The sequence below is a fragment of the Hemitrygon akajei genome, chromosome 2 (assembly GCF_048418815.1).
Source record: "Hemitrygon akajei chromosome 2, sHemAka1.3, whole genome shotgun sequence".
NCBI classification, from domain to species: domain Eukaryota; kingdom Metazoa; phylum Chordata; class Chondrichthyes; order Myliobatiformes; family Dasyatidae; genus Hemitrygon; species Hemitrygon akajei.
The window spans coordinates 162,046,695-162,060,074 of NC_133125.1; the positions used below are offsets into that span (position 1 = coordinate 162,046,695).

Here is a 13,380-nt window from a genome sequence, read left to right on the forward strand (position 1 = left end):
TCTGAAGTTGACAGGCTTTTGATTAATTATGGCTAATTAGTGAAGGGGTACAGGGAGAAGGCAGGTGAATGGAGTTGAGAGGATTAATAAATCAGTCATGTGGAACAGGACAGCAGATTCAATGGGCTGAATGGCCTAATTCTGCTCCTCTGCCTTATGATCTTATGGCTATTAAGGACATCTTCAAGAGATGGTGCATCAGGAAGACAGCATCCATCAATAAGGATATTACCATTAAGGAGAAGGTACAGGGCCCTGAAGGTCCACACTAAATGATTCAGAAACAACTCTTTCCTCCCCCCTCTTCCCTCTCATCATCAAATTTCTAACTGGTCCATGAACACTTTATGATATATATTATAACTTTACTTTGCACTGTTTATTTATTGTTAAAATCTATAGTAATTTATGTCTTTGTCCTTTACTGTTACCAGAGAACAACAAATTTTCCATCATATGTCAGTGATAGCAAGTCTGATTCCAATTCTGGTGATTAGGGAACGCCAGGCCCGGTGGTTTAATGTTACAAGCTACAATAACTTGCAGATGTGTTAGAGGGGGTGTTGCACTGCTGAGTAGAAAGAGTGTTTAAGACACGTGCAGTACTGTAATGTGGCATCCCGAGGGAGCCTACGGCATATCCTCCCTTGGGGATGAGGAAGGATCCTCATCTCTACTCAGCGAAGGGCGCTGAGTAGACTACGGTCAATTATGGAAAACTCTGAACATCCTCTACATAGCAGAATCCAGAGACAGAGAAGCAGTTTCAGCGACAGGTTACTATCGATGCAATGCTCCTCAGACAGGATGAAGAGGTCAATACTCCCCAATGCCATTAGGCTTTACAATTCAACCGCCAGGACTTAAGAACTTTTTAAAAGCTATTATTAATGCTTTTTGAGATAGTGATTTAGATGCATATCATATTTTTTACTGAGTTAAGTATTGTATGTAATTAGTTTTGCTACAACAAGTGTATGGGACATTGGAAAAAAAGTTGAATTTCCCCATGGGGATGAATAAAGTATCTATCTATCTATCTATCGATATCCCTGAGGGATTGGCCAATGAAGTTATCTCAATCGAATATAGGAATGAGGAAGGGGCAGCTTCCTAATTCGTTTGCGTAGCATTTTCAACCGGTGGCATCCCTGGATATTTGACGCAAAGTCATCAGAAGATGACAGGTTTGAGTAATACCAAGATCATTTTGCCAACCTGATGTTTTCATTCTCACTCTCTCCACCACTGAGGTCTTATCTGAGTCAGATACATGCATTTATATGCACTGGTTTCAAACAGGGCCCACTGCCTAACTCAGTCACTGTGTCATCACTTTGATCGAGGCACTGAATGCCGTGGGCTTCTCAGTAGTCAGTGGGAATTAGAAAAGCAGATTATAAAAGGATGTAAGTGTAGTAGGAATTGGAATTAGAATTAGAATCAGGTTATGGGGTTGAGAGGAAAAATAAATCAGCCATGGTAGAATGGCAAAGCAACTGATGGGGGGATGACCTACCTAATTCTGCTCCTATCTCTTATGGTTTTATGATTGAATGGTGAAGCAGACATGATGGGCTGAATGGCCTAATCCTGCTCCTTCGTTCCATACTCTTATGGTCTTACTATCAGCCGAGACACTGACCGCGTGTAGGATTTCAACTTTCCCAGTATTGGCTGGGATTGCCTTAGTGGAATAGTCTAAGATGGGGTAGAATTTGTAAAAGATTTATGAATGGTTTTTCATAGATTTTATTTGCTTTTCCTGTAAATGCCTGCAAGAAAATAAATCTCAGGGTCGTACAAGGTACGTTGTTAATACTTAGAACTTCACAGAGGTCTTTGAAGCGGTGTGCAGAGAGTTCTGTGGGAGAGGGTCTGGACTTGACTTTTCAAAGGGAACAAGGATGGGGAAGTGGTGGGACGGATGATATCTTTGGGAACACCGTAGTTCAGTGAATTTATGGGAAAAGATAAAGTTGGTCCTCTCTAGTTAGGGTGAAAAACTTGAGGAAGGGGGATTTCAATTGTGTAAGGACAGGGGCTGAGACGTTTCCAGTCAATGTTTCTGACCAAGACTCTTCACCAATTTCTCTGGATTTCCAGCTTTCGCAGAATCTCTTGTGCTTCAAAACATGACTGCTTTGAAATAGCTGCAATGATTAATCCGTAAAAGTGGTTTTTACAGATTAATCATTGTCAGAACAATATTGTCCACAAGACGCTGAAATGCTCTGCTCTCTGTAAAGCATGACCAGGTGTTTCATCCCCGCTTGGAACAACGGGGCAACTGGGAGAGGTACTTGAAAAACTTTACACTGACACTGCAGCAGTGCCTCAGCCCGATCATCACACAGGGTGCCCGTGTCTTGGCATTTGTTGCAAGAGGATTAGAATATAAAAGCAAGGATGTAATTGCTTTGATGCTGAGGCATTGCAACAATTAAAGTGGAGTTTGTTAGTTTCTGGATTAGTAAGGGCGTCAAAGTTTATGAGGAGAAAGAAGTAGAATGGGGCTGTGAGGGATAAGGAATGAGCTGTGATAGAGTGACAGAGCAGACTCGATGGGCCAAATGGTGTAATTCTGCTCTTATGTCTATGGTCCTATGGCCTTTGAATAAATTCACTTTTAAGGGATTTTTGCACCTACTAATTTTACACTGGGGTTAAACAATTATGTTTCCAGAAAGTTAATAATTTCACTGATTTCATTCTGACTCATTAACACATGATACCATTGAAACTCTAGCACACCAGAGCATCATATGTTATCACAGATCTCAGTAATGTTTTGAAAACTTGTCACTTGCACCCAGTTGGCTCAGAATACAGAAGCAAGATGACACTGACTCTCCCTTGACTCAGCATCATTGTGTTTGATGTGGGCAATCGCGGCCTTCCAACAACCATGATTGTTTTTGGCAAATCTTTTTTCTACAGAAGTGGTTTGCCATTGCCTTCTTCTGGGCAGTGTCGTTACAGGATGAGTGAGCCCAGCCATGATACCCGCTGCTGATACGACCATCCACCACCCGCTCCCATGGCTTCAGGTGACCCTGATCCGGGGTGGGGGGTGCACTAAGCGAGTGCTACACCTTGCCCAAAAGTGACCTGCAGGCTAGCAGAGGGAAGAAGTGGATACTGCTTATATGAAGGGGGGGGGTATAATATGAGGGGGGTGTTTGGAGGAAAGTTAGCAGATGCCAGAGGTAGGAATCTTTTTTTTTTTTACACAGAATGATAGCTGAGTGGAACGTGCAGCCAGGGTGGCAGTAGAGGCTGATACATTAGGGACAGTGAAAATGACTATTAAATAAACACTTGGATGAATGAAGAATAGAGGTTTATGTCAGGGGGAAAGGGTCAGCTTGATACTAGAGTAGGTTAAAGTTTCAGCAGAACATTTTGAGCCAAAGGACCTGTACAATGTTCTATAAACTGTGCAATACTAACAAAATTAAGTATTGTGTAGTTCTGCAAAATGAGTCCCTGCAGCAAAATCGGAAATTGCAACATTGAAAATCCCCCATTGGCTGACAACACATCGGTGGGTAAAAATGTCAATCAACAGAGCAAGTCAAGATATCTTGCATCGGAAACTATATCATCAACTCAGTCTGATTTGAATGCAGGCACTTGAAGACGCCGAACGACATTCAGGACAAAGCATTGCATTTAATCGGCAGCCCAGCTTAACCCTGGACATTCACTGCATCCACCACCAGCGCAGACTACAGCATGCACTGTCTAAAAAAAATGCTTTGTCCTTCATCCCAGCTAACCCAGTAACACCTCCCAAAATATATTCAGGTTGTATGTATGGCTCTCATAATTTTATCAACGGAGATCAGCCTCTCATTCGCATTCTCGAGAGCAAACAGTCCATATTTGTCCAACTTCCCCTTATTGGTCATGCCCCCTAACCCAGGCAACATTCTGGTAAACATTTTCTGCACTGGCTCTAACATACCACAACTTCCTGCAATAGACGAACAGAATTACACAAATAAAGTTCTTTACAGTCACACAGTGACTTCCTGACTCTCACACTCATTGCCCTAAACAATGAAGGCAAGTGTGCAGTGGGTCTCCTTTATCACCCTGACTAGTTACGTGGCCACTCTTAGGGATCCGTCATCCCTCAGTACATCACAAGTAAACCTCGTAGGATTTTAAAGTGAAGTACACACAGTAGGCACTTTATTAGAGTAAGGAGTTGAACCCAGGGTGGTCTTTTGCTGCTGTAGGCCTTCTGCTTCGAGGTTCAGTGCATTCTGTATTCAGAGATGCTCTTCTGTAAACCACTGTTGAAACATGTAGATACCTGAGTTACTGTTGTTTCTAGTCAGCGTAAACCAGTCTGGCCATTCTCCCCTGACCTCTCTCAAGAACAAGGTGTTTGCTCCCACAGAACTGCTGCTTGCTGGATTTTAGGTTTTTTTCCACCACTCTCTGTAAACTCTAGAGACTTTTGTATGTGAAAATCCCAGGAGGTCATCAATTTCTGAGCAACTCTAATTTCCTCATCTGGCACCAGCAATCGTTCCACGGTCAAGGTCTCTCAGATCATATTTCTGCCTCATTCTGATGTTTGCTCTCAACAACTTCTTGGCATGTCTGCATGCTTTTATGCTTTGAGTTGCTGTGAAATGATTGGCTGATTAGATATTTGCATTAACAAGGAGGCATACAGGTGTACCTAATAAAGTGGCAACAGAGTGTATGCTAATAACTTATGAAAACTTAGTCTAGTTTACAAACTTGTACGCCCATTGTGCCAGCCCTCACTTTTCATTAAAACCAGAAGGCAATGCCAACTTGTGGCTCAACTCAAGTCCTAGATTTCCTTCTTCCTATTGCTAAAGAAAATACTGCTAATGTTGGAAATCAGAAATAAAACCATTTGTGACCTGGCCTGAGAAGCTGCTGCAATAAGTATTTCATGGCTTCCGTATCCAGAGAGGTCGGACAGAACATCCTTGGTCAACCAACCGAGCCGTCGTCAGAGACAAAAGTCACTGCTTTTTGAACACAAGCACTCGTAATTGACGCTATTCAAAAATTGCTCATTCTAAGCATGGTATGGTGTCGAACAGCTACACGTGTGCACATATCTAACGCTAGTTAGAAACTGTTTAACCACACCCTCCTGTCCCAGTTAAGCAGCATAGTGTCCCAAATCAATGAAGGGAATCTCAGCTGCTTTCTCAGTTAGTTTTTGTTCTTTGTCTCAAAGAAGCAGCTGTCCCAATTACCGATGCCCCAATTAACCAAAATCCACTATATATATTATCATGATGAATAAAATCTATTTTTGAAATTTTAAATAAGTTATAATAACTCACGCAACCTGTGTTCTTGCGAAGCAACATGGAGAATTGATTTGGGCCATAAGACATTGAAGCAGAATTAAACCATTCAGCCCATCAAGTCTGTTCCACCACGCCATCATGGCTGATTTACTTTTCCCTCTCAACCCCATTCTCCCGCCATCTTCCTGCAACCTTTGACAACTATCAACTTCTGCTTTAAATATACCCAGTGACGGCCTCCACAGCCGTCTATGGCAACGAATTCCACAGACTCGCCACCCTTCTAAAGAAATTCCTCCTCATCTCTGTTCTAAAGGGGCATTCTTAAATTCTAAGGTTGTGCCCTCTGGTTCTAGACTCCCCCCACTAAAGGAAATATCCTCTCCATGTCCACTCTAACTAGGCCTGTCAGTATTCGATAGGTTTCAATGAGATAGAACATAGAATAGTACAGCCCTTCAACATTACAGGCCCTTCAGCCCACAATGTTGTGCCGACCCTCAAACCCTGCCTCCCATATAACCCCCCACCTTAAATTTGTCCATATACCTGTCTAGTAGCCTCATAAACTTCACTAGAGTATCTGGCTCCACCACCGACTCATGCAGTGCATTCCACACACCAACCACTCTCTGAGTGAAAAACCTTCCTCTAATATCCCCCTTGAACTTCCCTCCCCTTACCTTAAAGCCATGTCAATAGACAATATACAATAGGTGCAGAAGTAGACCATTCGGCCCTTCGAGCCTGCACTGCCATTTTGAGATCATGGCTGATCAACTACTATCAATACCTGGTTCCTGCCTTGACCCCATATCCCTTGATTCCCCTATCCATAAGATACCTATCTAGCTCCTTCTTGAAAGCATCCAGAGAATTGGCCTCCACTACCTTTCGAGGCAGTGCATTCCAGACCCCCACAACTCTCTGGGAGAAGAAGTTTTTCCTTAAATCTGTCCTAAATGACCTACCCCTTATTCTCAAACCATGCCCCCTGGTACTGGACTCTCCCAGCATCTGGAACATATTTCCTGCCTCTATCTTGTCCAATCCCTTAATAATCTTATATGTTTCAATCAGATCCCCTCTCAGTCTCCTTAATTCCAGCGTGTACAAGCCCAGTCTCTCTAACCTCTCTGCGTAAGACAGTCCAGACATCCCAGGAATTAACCTCGTGAATCTACGTTGCACTTCCTCTACAGCCAGGATGTCCTTCCTTAATCCTGGAGACCAAAACTGTACACAATACTCCAGGTGTGGTCTCACCAGGGCTCTGTACAAATGCAAGAGGATTTCCTTGCTCTTGTACTCAATTCCCTTTGTAATAAAGTCCAACATTCCATTAGCCTTCTTCACTGCCTGCTGCACTTGCTCATTCACCTTCAGTGACTGATGTACAAGGACTCCGAGATCTCTTTGCATTTCTCCCTTACCTAACTCTACACCGTTCAGATAATAATCTGCCTTCCTGTTCTTACTCCCAAAGTGGATAACCTCACACTTATTCACATTAAACGCCATCTGCCAAGTATCTGCCCACTCACCCAGCCTATCCAAGTCACCCTGAATTCTCCTAACATCCTCATCACATGTCACCCTGCCACCCAGCTTAGTATCATCAGCAAACTTGCTGATGTTATTTTCAATGCCTTCATCCAAATCGTTGACGTAAATCGTAAACAGCTGTGGTCCCAATACAGAGCCCTGTGGCACCCCACTAGTCACCACCTGCCATTCCGAGAAACACCCATTCACCGCTACCCTTTGCTTTCTAGCTGCCAACCAGTTTTCTATCCTCTTGTCCTCTTGTACTGAGCAGTGGTGCCCTGGGGAAGAGGTGCTGGCTGTCCACTCTGTCTGTTCCTCTTAATATCTTGCACACCTCTATCATGTCTCCTCTCATCCTCCTTCTGTCCAAAGAGTAAAGCCCTATCTCCCTTAATCTCTGGTCATAATCCATACTCTCTAAACCAGGCAGCATCCTGGTAAATCTCCTCTGTACCCTTTCCAATGCTTCCACATCCTTCCTATACTGAGGCGACCAGAACTGGACACAGTACTCCAAGTGTGGCCTAACCAGAGTTTTATAGAGCTGCATCATTACATTGCGTCTCTTAAATTCTATCCCTCGACTTATGAAAGCTAACACCCCATAAGCTTTCTTAACTACCCTATCAACATGTGAGGCAACTTTCAGGGATCTGTGGACATGTACCCCCAGATTCCTCTTCTCCTCCACACTACCAAGTATCCTGCCATTTACTTTGTACTCTGCCTTAGAGTTTGTCCTTCCAAAGTGTACCACCTCACACTTCTCTGGGTTGAACTCCATCTGCCACTTCTCAGCCCACTTCTGCATCCTATCAATGACTCTCTGCAATCTTTGACAATCCTCTACACTATCTACAACACCACCAACCTTTGTGTCATCTGCAAACTTGTCAACCCACCCTTCTACCACCACATCCAGGTCATTAATAAAAATCACAAAAAGTAGAGGTCCCAGAACAGATCGTTGTGGGACACCACTAGTCACAACCCTCCAATCTGAATGTACTCCCTCCACCATGACCATCTGCCTTCTGCAGGCAAGCCAATTCTGAATCCACCTGGCCAAACTTCCCCGGATCCCATGCCTTCTGACTTTCTGAATAAGCCTACCGTGTGGAACCTTGTCAAATGCATCCCCTTCATTCTTCTAAACTCCAGTGAATACAGGCTCTAAGCCATCAGACACTCCTCATACATTAACTCCTCATGCCCTGAGTCATTCTCATGAACCTCCTCTGGACCCTCCTCAATGCCAACACATTCTTACTTGGATCAGGGATACAAAACTGTTCTTTCTGTTCTGACAATGTGTGGTTGTGGAAGAACTCTGTGGAAGTGGACTAACACAGTCAAGTTAACTACCACTGGATGACGTTGGGAATTGGCCACCTCTTCTTTGCCTGGACTCAGTATAGTTTGGAACACGGTGGTGGTGGGGTGGGGGGAGGTTTCATCTGACTGAATTCCCAGAGACAGAGGGGGATCTCCCTTTAGGAAATTCCACAGCTGCTGTTTTTGCAGTAATTATTTGTTTAAACCACTAAAGACATCACCACCAAAACGTGAATGTCTAAAAGCAATGCAATGCTGCTGTAATCAGTTCAGCGAACATACCTATTACTCTCACCCAAACCGCCTGCACCGCGACTCTTTTCAGGTTGATGAAGAGCCGATATAGACCTTCGTCTTCACGTGTTATGTTATGAATGGCAAATGACCCATTAAATGTGGAGAAGGTGATGCGCCCGCTGTAATTTTGAATCAAGGCAGGCTCCTTGTTGCTCTTGTGAAACTTCAGAATCGGCTTCAAATGTTCCTTCGTATCGTTCCTGCTGACCTTCTTCCATTGGAACACCCCGATCTGGCGCCTTTGATCTGCATCCACGCCAGGAAACCAAACGGAGTCCCCAGGGGCTGAGACAAGCTTGATCTCTTCCTCCCCTGTATACAACATTAAGGACAAAAGTTAAACCCAAGTTAAGCGATCCTGCAGATGCTGGAAATTCAGAGCAACACACAAGAGATTAACACTAGATAATGGTTAAATCTGCCACCTCAGGCAAGTGTCTCGTGTTGTTCTGTGCACCAAGGGCAGGTCTTCCTCACACAAAACACCACCATTCCCCTGCTAATTACACAGTTAATGAACCCATTACTCTACCTCCTGTATCTTCTCTCTTGCACAATTTATATGCACTCTGTGACCACTTCATAAGGTATACCTACTCGTTAATACAAATATCTAATGGGCCAATCATATAGCAGCAGCTCAAGGTATAAAAGCATGCAGACATGGTCAAAAGGGTTCAGTTCTTCAGATCAATCATCAAAATTGAGGAAAAAATGCAAGCTAAGTGGCTTTGGCCATGGAATGATGTTTCGTGACAGATGATGTGATTTGAGTATCTCAGAATCTGTTGTGATTTTCATGTACAATAGTCTTTGGAGTTTACAGAGAATAGTGCGAGAATAGTGTAAACTTTGGAGTTTACAGAGAATAAATTCTGTGGGCTAAAATGCCTTGTTAATGAGTGGCCAGACTGGTTCAAACTGACAGGAAGGCAAAAATAATTCAAATAACTAACATGTTACAATAGTGGTGTGCAGAAGATCATCATTTAAGTCAGTGATAATAAGCCTGATCCTGAAGAATGTGGAAAGACCTACTGGTCGCCTCGGGTTACACTATTGCCAGAGTGAGTGAGTGAGATATCACATCACATTCCAGGCTGCAGGAGAATGCACTGAGTGAAGCTCCGCGCCACCAACCCAAAGGCTCTTTGCGGGGAAAGACGGCAGTCTGAGATCCTGCCGTCACTTGTCACTGCGGGGACAGGGGACATTGTCACAAACATTTGCAACTCTACTGTTTGCAGAGGAAATAGCAACCACAAAACTACCTTGTGAGTTGTGTAGCTGGGATTGGCTTGATAGTACAATGAATTTGTTGATTTATTTATTTTTGAATTTTCAAAATATTATCTGCAAAAAAATGTCCAATAGCTCTTTTCTCATTTCATCCCCCGCAGCTGTGTCAATAGAGGATTCTTATCTATAGGGCCCTTCCCAGAAACGCACTGGGACAGGTGCCAAGTGCTGGCGGGATATCATTAACTTAGTGTAAGGTGCCCTTTGCTCTGCCTGTGAATTGTTTATCTTCCACCAGGACAAGATATCCGTGAAGGAATACTGCGACTGGCGCTTTCCAAGCTGCAGGATTGCACTGTAGCTGAGTGTGGCCAATGCAAGGCCTCAGTGGGGAAGGACCGCAGTCCAGGATTCTGCACCACTGATCACGGAGGGACTGGCTCTCAGGCAATTCATTATGTGACAATGACACCTCATAAGGGAATGTACTGAACTGATAGTGGAGTGAACCCTTCACAACTGGGCCTGTACTTTCTGGAGTTTAGAAGAATGAGCAGGGGATCTCACTGAAACCTATCAAATACTGAAAGGCCGAGATAGAGTGAATATGGAGAGGATGTTTCCTATAATGGGGGGGGGGGGAGCACTAGGATCATAGGACACAGCCTCAGAATAGTAGGACGTCCCATCCGGACAGCGATGAGGAGGAATTCATTTAGCCAGAGGGTGGTGAACCTGTGCAATTCATTGCCACAGACGTCTGTGCAGGCCAAGTCATTGGGTATATTTAAAGCTCATAACTAGTGAAGGCTTCAAAGGTTACAGGGAGATGGTGGAAGGATAGGCTTGGGAGGGACAATAAATCAGCCATGATTGACTGGCAGAGCAGACCCGATGGGTCGAGAGGCCCGATGCAGCTCCTACATGTTATGGTGCCATGTTCTCAATACCTTTTTTATTTAGACAGTTTGCCTTGTTTTGCACATCAGTTGTTTGTCAGTCTGTGTTTGTTTATGTATGAATTTTCATAAAACTCCATTTCAGTTCTTTTTTCCTGCAAGTGCCTGCAAGAAAATAAATCTCCTTTCCACACATACATTGTAAATTTAAATTGAATGTAGCAATTGTGCATCATGAAAAAAAGTAAGGATTTGGGATTAAAAAAGGGTGGGGATTTGGAAAATCCCATTGCAGAGCAGCTTACAAAACTCCCTACTGATACCACGATCGATGCGACTCTCTCTGTAGTGAATATCTACCACATCAAGCACCTTCAGGAGCTTGTATGCTTCAATAAGATCACCCCTTGATAAGATCTAAACTCCAAGCTGTCTCGTCTCTTTTAACAACCAGATCACCCCATGAATTAGCCTCGTGCATCCGTTGGGCTGCCTTCAGTCCTGATCTATGCTCTTCTGGGTAACGGGCTGAATGGCCTGGTTCTGAGCTGTCTCTCTCCATGACTGCGGGCCTAACATTCAGCAGGAAGCAACTGTGCCACTGAGGCTCAGACACTCATCACCATTACTCACACGTGATCTTTGCAAAGACAGCCAACACCAGCAGTAGAATGGGACTGTTCATTCTGCAAACTGCCGTCAGGTGGGGCACAACCAACTTTGTAGACCTCCTGTGCTCTGGACACTGTGGGCAAAATGACAAGAGAGAAGATATTAGAGGCAATGGTGGACCAGGCTTCAGCAGCAGAAAAGGGGGAGCTGAGGAAGGGAGGCCTGCAGCGATGGGGAAGGAGATGGTGAAGGATCGTAGGGATTGCGGATGCATGCACTGCTGTGGATGTGGCAGGATGTATCAGAATAAATGAAAAGGATGTTGGTGTGTGGGCTTGTTATTTGGGTAATTATTATTGTCAGATTAGCGAACATACAGTGAAAACCTTTGTTTGCACGCCACTAGACAGATCATTCCATACACAAGTACACTGAGGTCGTACAAACAGAAAACAGAATCCAGAATAACAGAAAAAGTACAGTGCAAGGGACACAATGAGGTAAATTGTGAGGATATGAGTTTACCTTTATTGTACAAGATGTCCTTTGAAGAGCTCTATCACAGTGTGATTGAATCTTCCTTTGAGACTGGTGGGAAACCTTCTCACGCGTATGTATATCCCACGTGATGGTAGTAGGTATAGAGAGAGTGACTGAAATGGACGTGATGATGTCGGCTCATGGTCCAGAGGTTCAGTTGTTGTGCAGACCAAATCATCAGAACGGTGTGGTGAAGAAAAGCGATCCAAGTGACTTTGACCATGGATGGTGCCAGATGGGGTGGTTTGAGTATCTCAGAAACCACCGATCCCCCTGAGATTTTCACGCAGAACAGTCTCTAGAGTAAAAAAAGAATGTTGCAATAAACAAAAACCATCCAATGAGCAGCTGCTCTGTGGGTAAACACGGATTATTAATGAGAGCGGTCGGAGGAGAACGGTCAGACAGGTACAAGCAGACAGTAATTCAAATAACCACACGTAACGACAGTGCCGTACAGAACACACAACCTGTTGAACCAGAAGATGTGTTACAGCAGCAGAAGTCTACAGCCATATACTAAGTGGACACTTCACTAGGTACAGTAGGAGCCTACTAAAGTGGAACAGAGTACCAATAATCCCATCTATTTGCAGTCGTATGCTGATGAATGCTGGCTGGCTAAACTAACCCCATCTGCATGTATATGATCTATACTTCTCCATTCCCTGCCTATTCATGCGCCTGTCCAAGTGTCGCTATCCTATCTGCTTCTGTCACCTCCCCTAGAAGCCCATTCAGGGCACCTACCTAAATTTACAACATAAATGTGTGCACCAGGTAACTTTTTTCTGATACAAAGTGGCTTTGACTAATGGCCAGGGTGGCAGAACCTTCTGTCCTTCAGACTGGGGCCAGATGAGCACTGCAGCCAGCTCTGTGGGCAGGTGAGGCCTTGGTTTTACGTCTCCTCTGGAGGGCTCCACTGACAGTGCTGCACTCCCTCTGCCCTGGAAAATAACTGTCACGTCCCTGAAGGGCTGAGTGGCCAATTCCAACTCCCTTATCTTTTCATGTCCTCGTGAATGTTTTCAGCTTTTGCGGTTTCTTATCTTCATCCACACACTCAGCTCCCACCCATTCCTTCTCTGCAGACACACCCTCAATCTATACACACAAGAGATTCTGCAGAGGCTGGAAATCCAGAGCAACACACACGAAATGCTGGAGGAATGCCACAGCCGTGGAAAATAAAGAGTCACCGTCTCAGGCTGAGACTCTTCTTCAGGGCTGGAAAGGAAGGGGAAACGTACCAGAATTATAAGGGGGGGAGGGGAAGGAGGACTACCTAGAAGGTGACAGGTGAAACCAGGTGTGTGGAAAAGGTAAAATGCTGATGAAGGAAACTGATAGGAAAGGAGAGTGGACCATGGGAGAAAGGGGAGAAGCAGTTGACTATCCAGACAGAATATGAGGTTTATTCTCCACCCTGAATGGCCTCATTGTGGCAAAAGAGGAGGCCAAAGACCAACATGTCAGATCGGGAATGATGATCAGAATTAAAATGTTTGTTCACTGGGAAATTTGGCTTTTGGCAGATGGAGTGGAGGGGCTCGAGCTCACTCCCAACCTACAGTTGGGTAACCACCACAAAACTG

General features: G+C 44.4%; 1 protein-coding gene across 2 annotated transcripts in view; it reads right to left on the reverse strand.

Moving 5' to 3' along the window:
• Window positions 1–13,380, reverse strand: part of LOC140717460 (uncharacterized) — a 35,768-nt gene that overhangs the window by 21,735 nt on the left and 653 nt on the right. For both annotated transcript variants that reach the window (XR_012096555.1, XM_073031047.1), the window contains exons 2-4: window positions 11,768–12,080; window positions 11,264–11,375; window positions 8,478–8,804 (exon numbers count right to left, since the gene is read on the reverse strand). The gene's annotated coding sequence lies outside the window, so the exon portion shown is untranslated. The remainder of the gene's footprint in view (window positions 1–8,477; window positions 8,805–11,263; window positions 11,376–11,767; window positions 12,081–13,380) is intronic.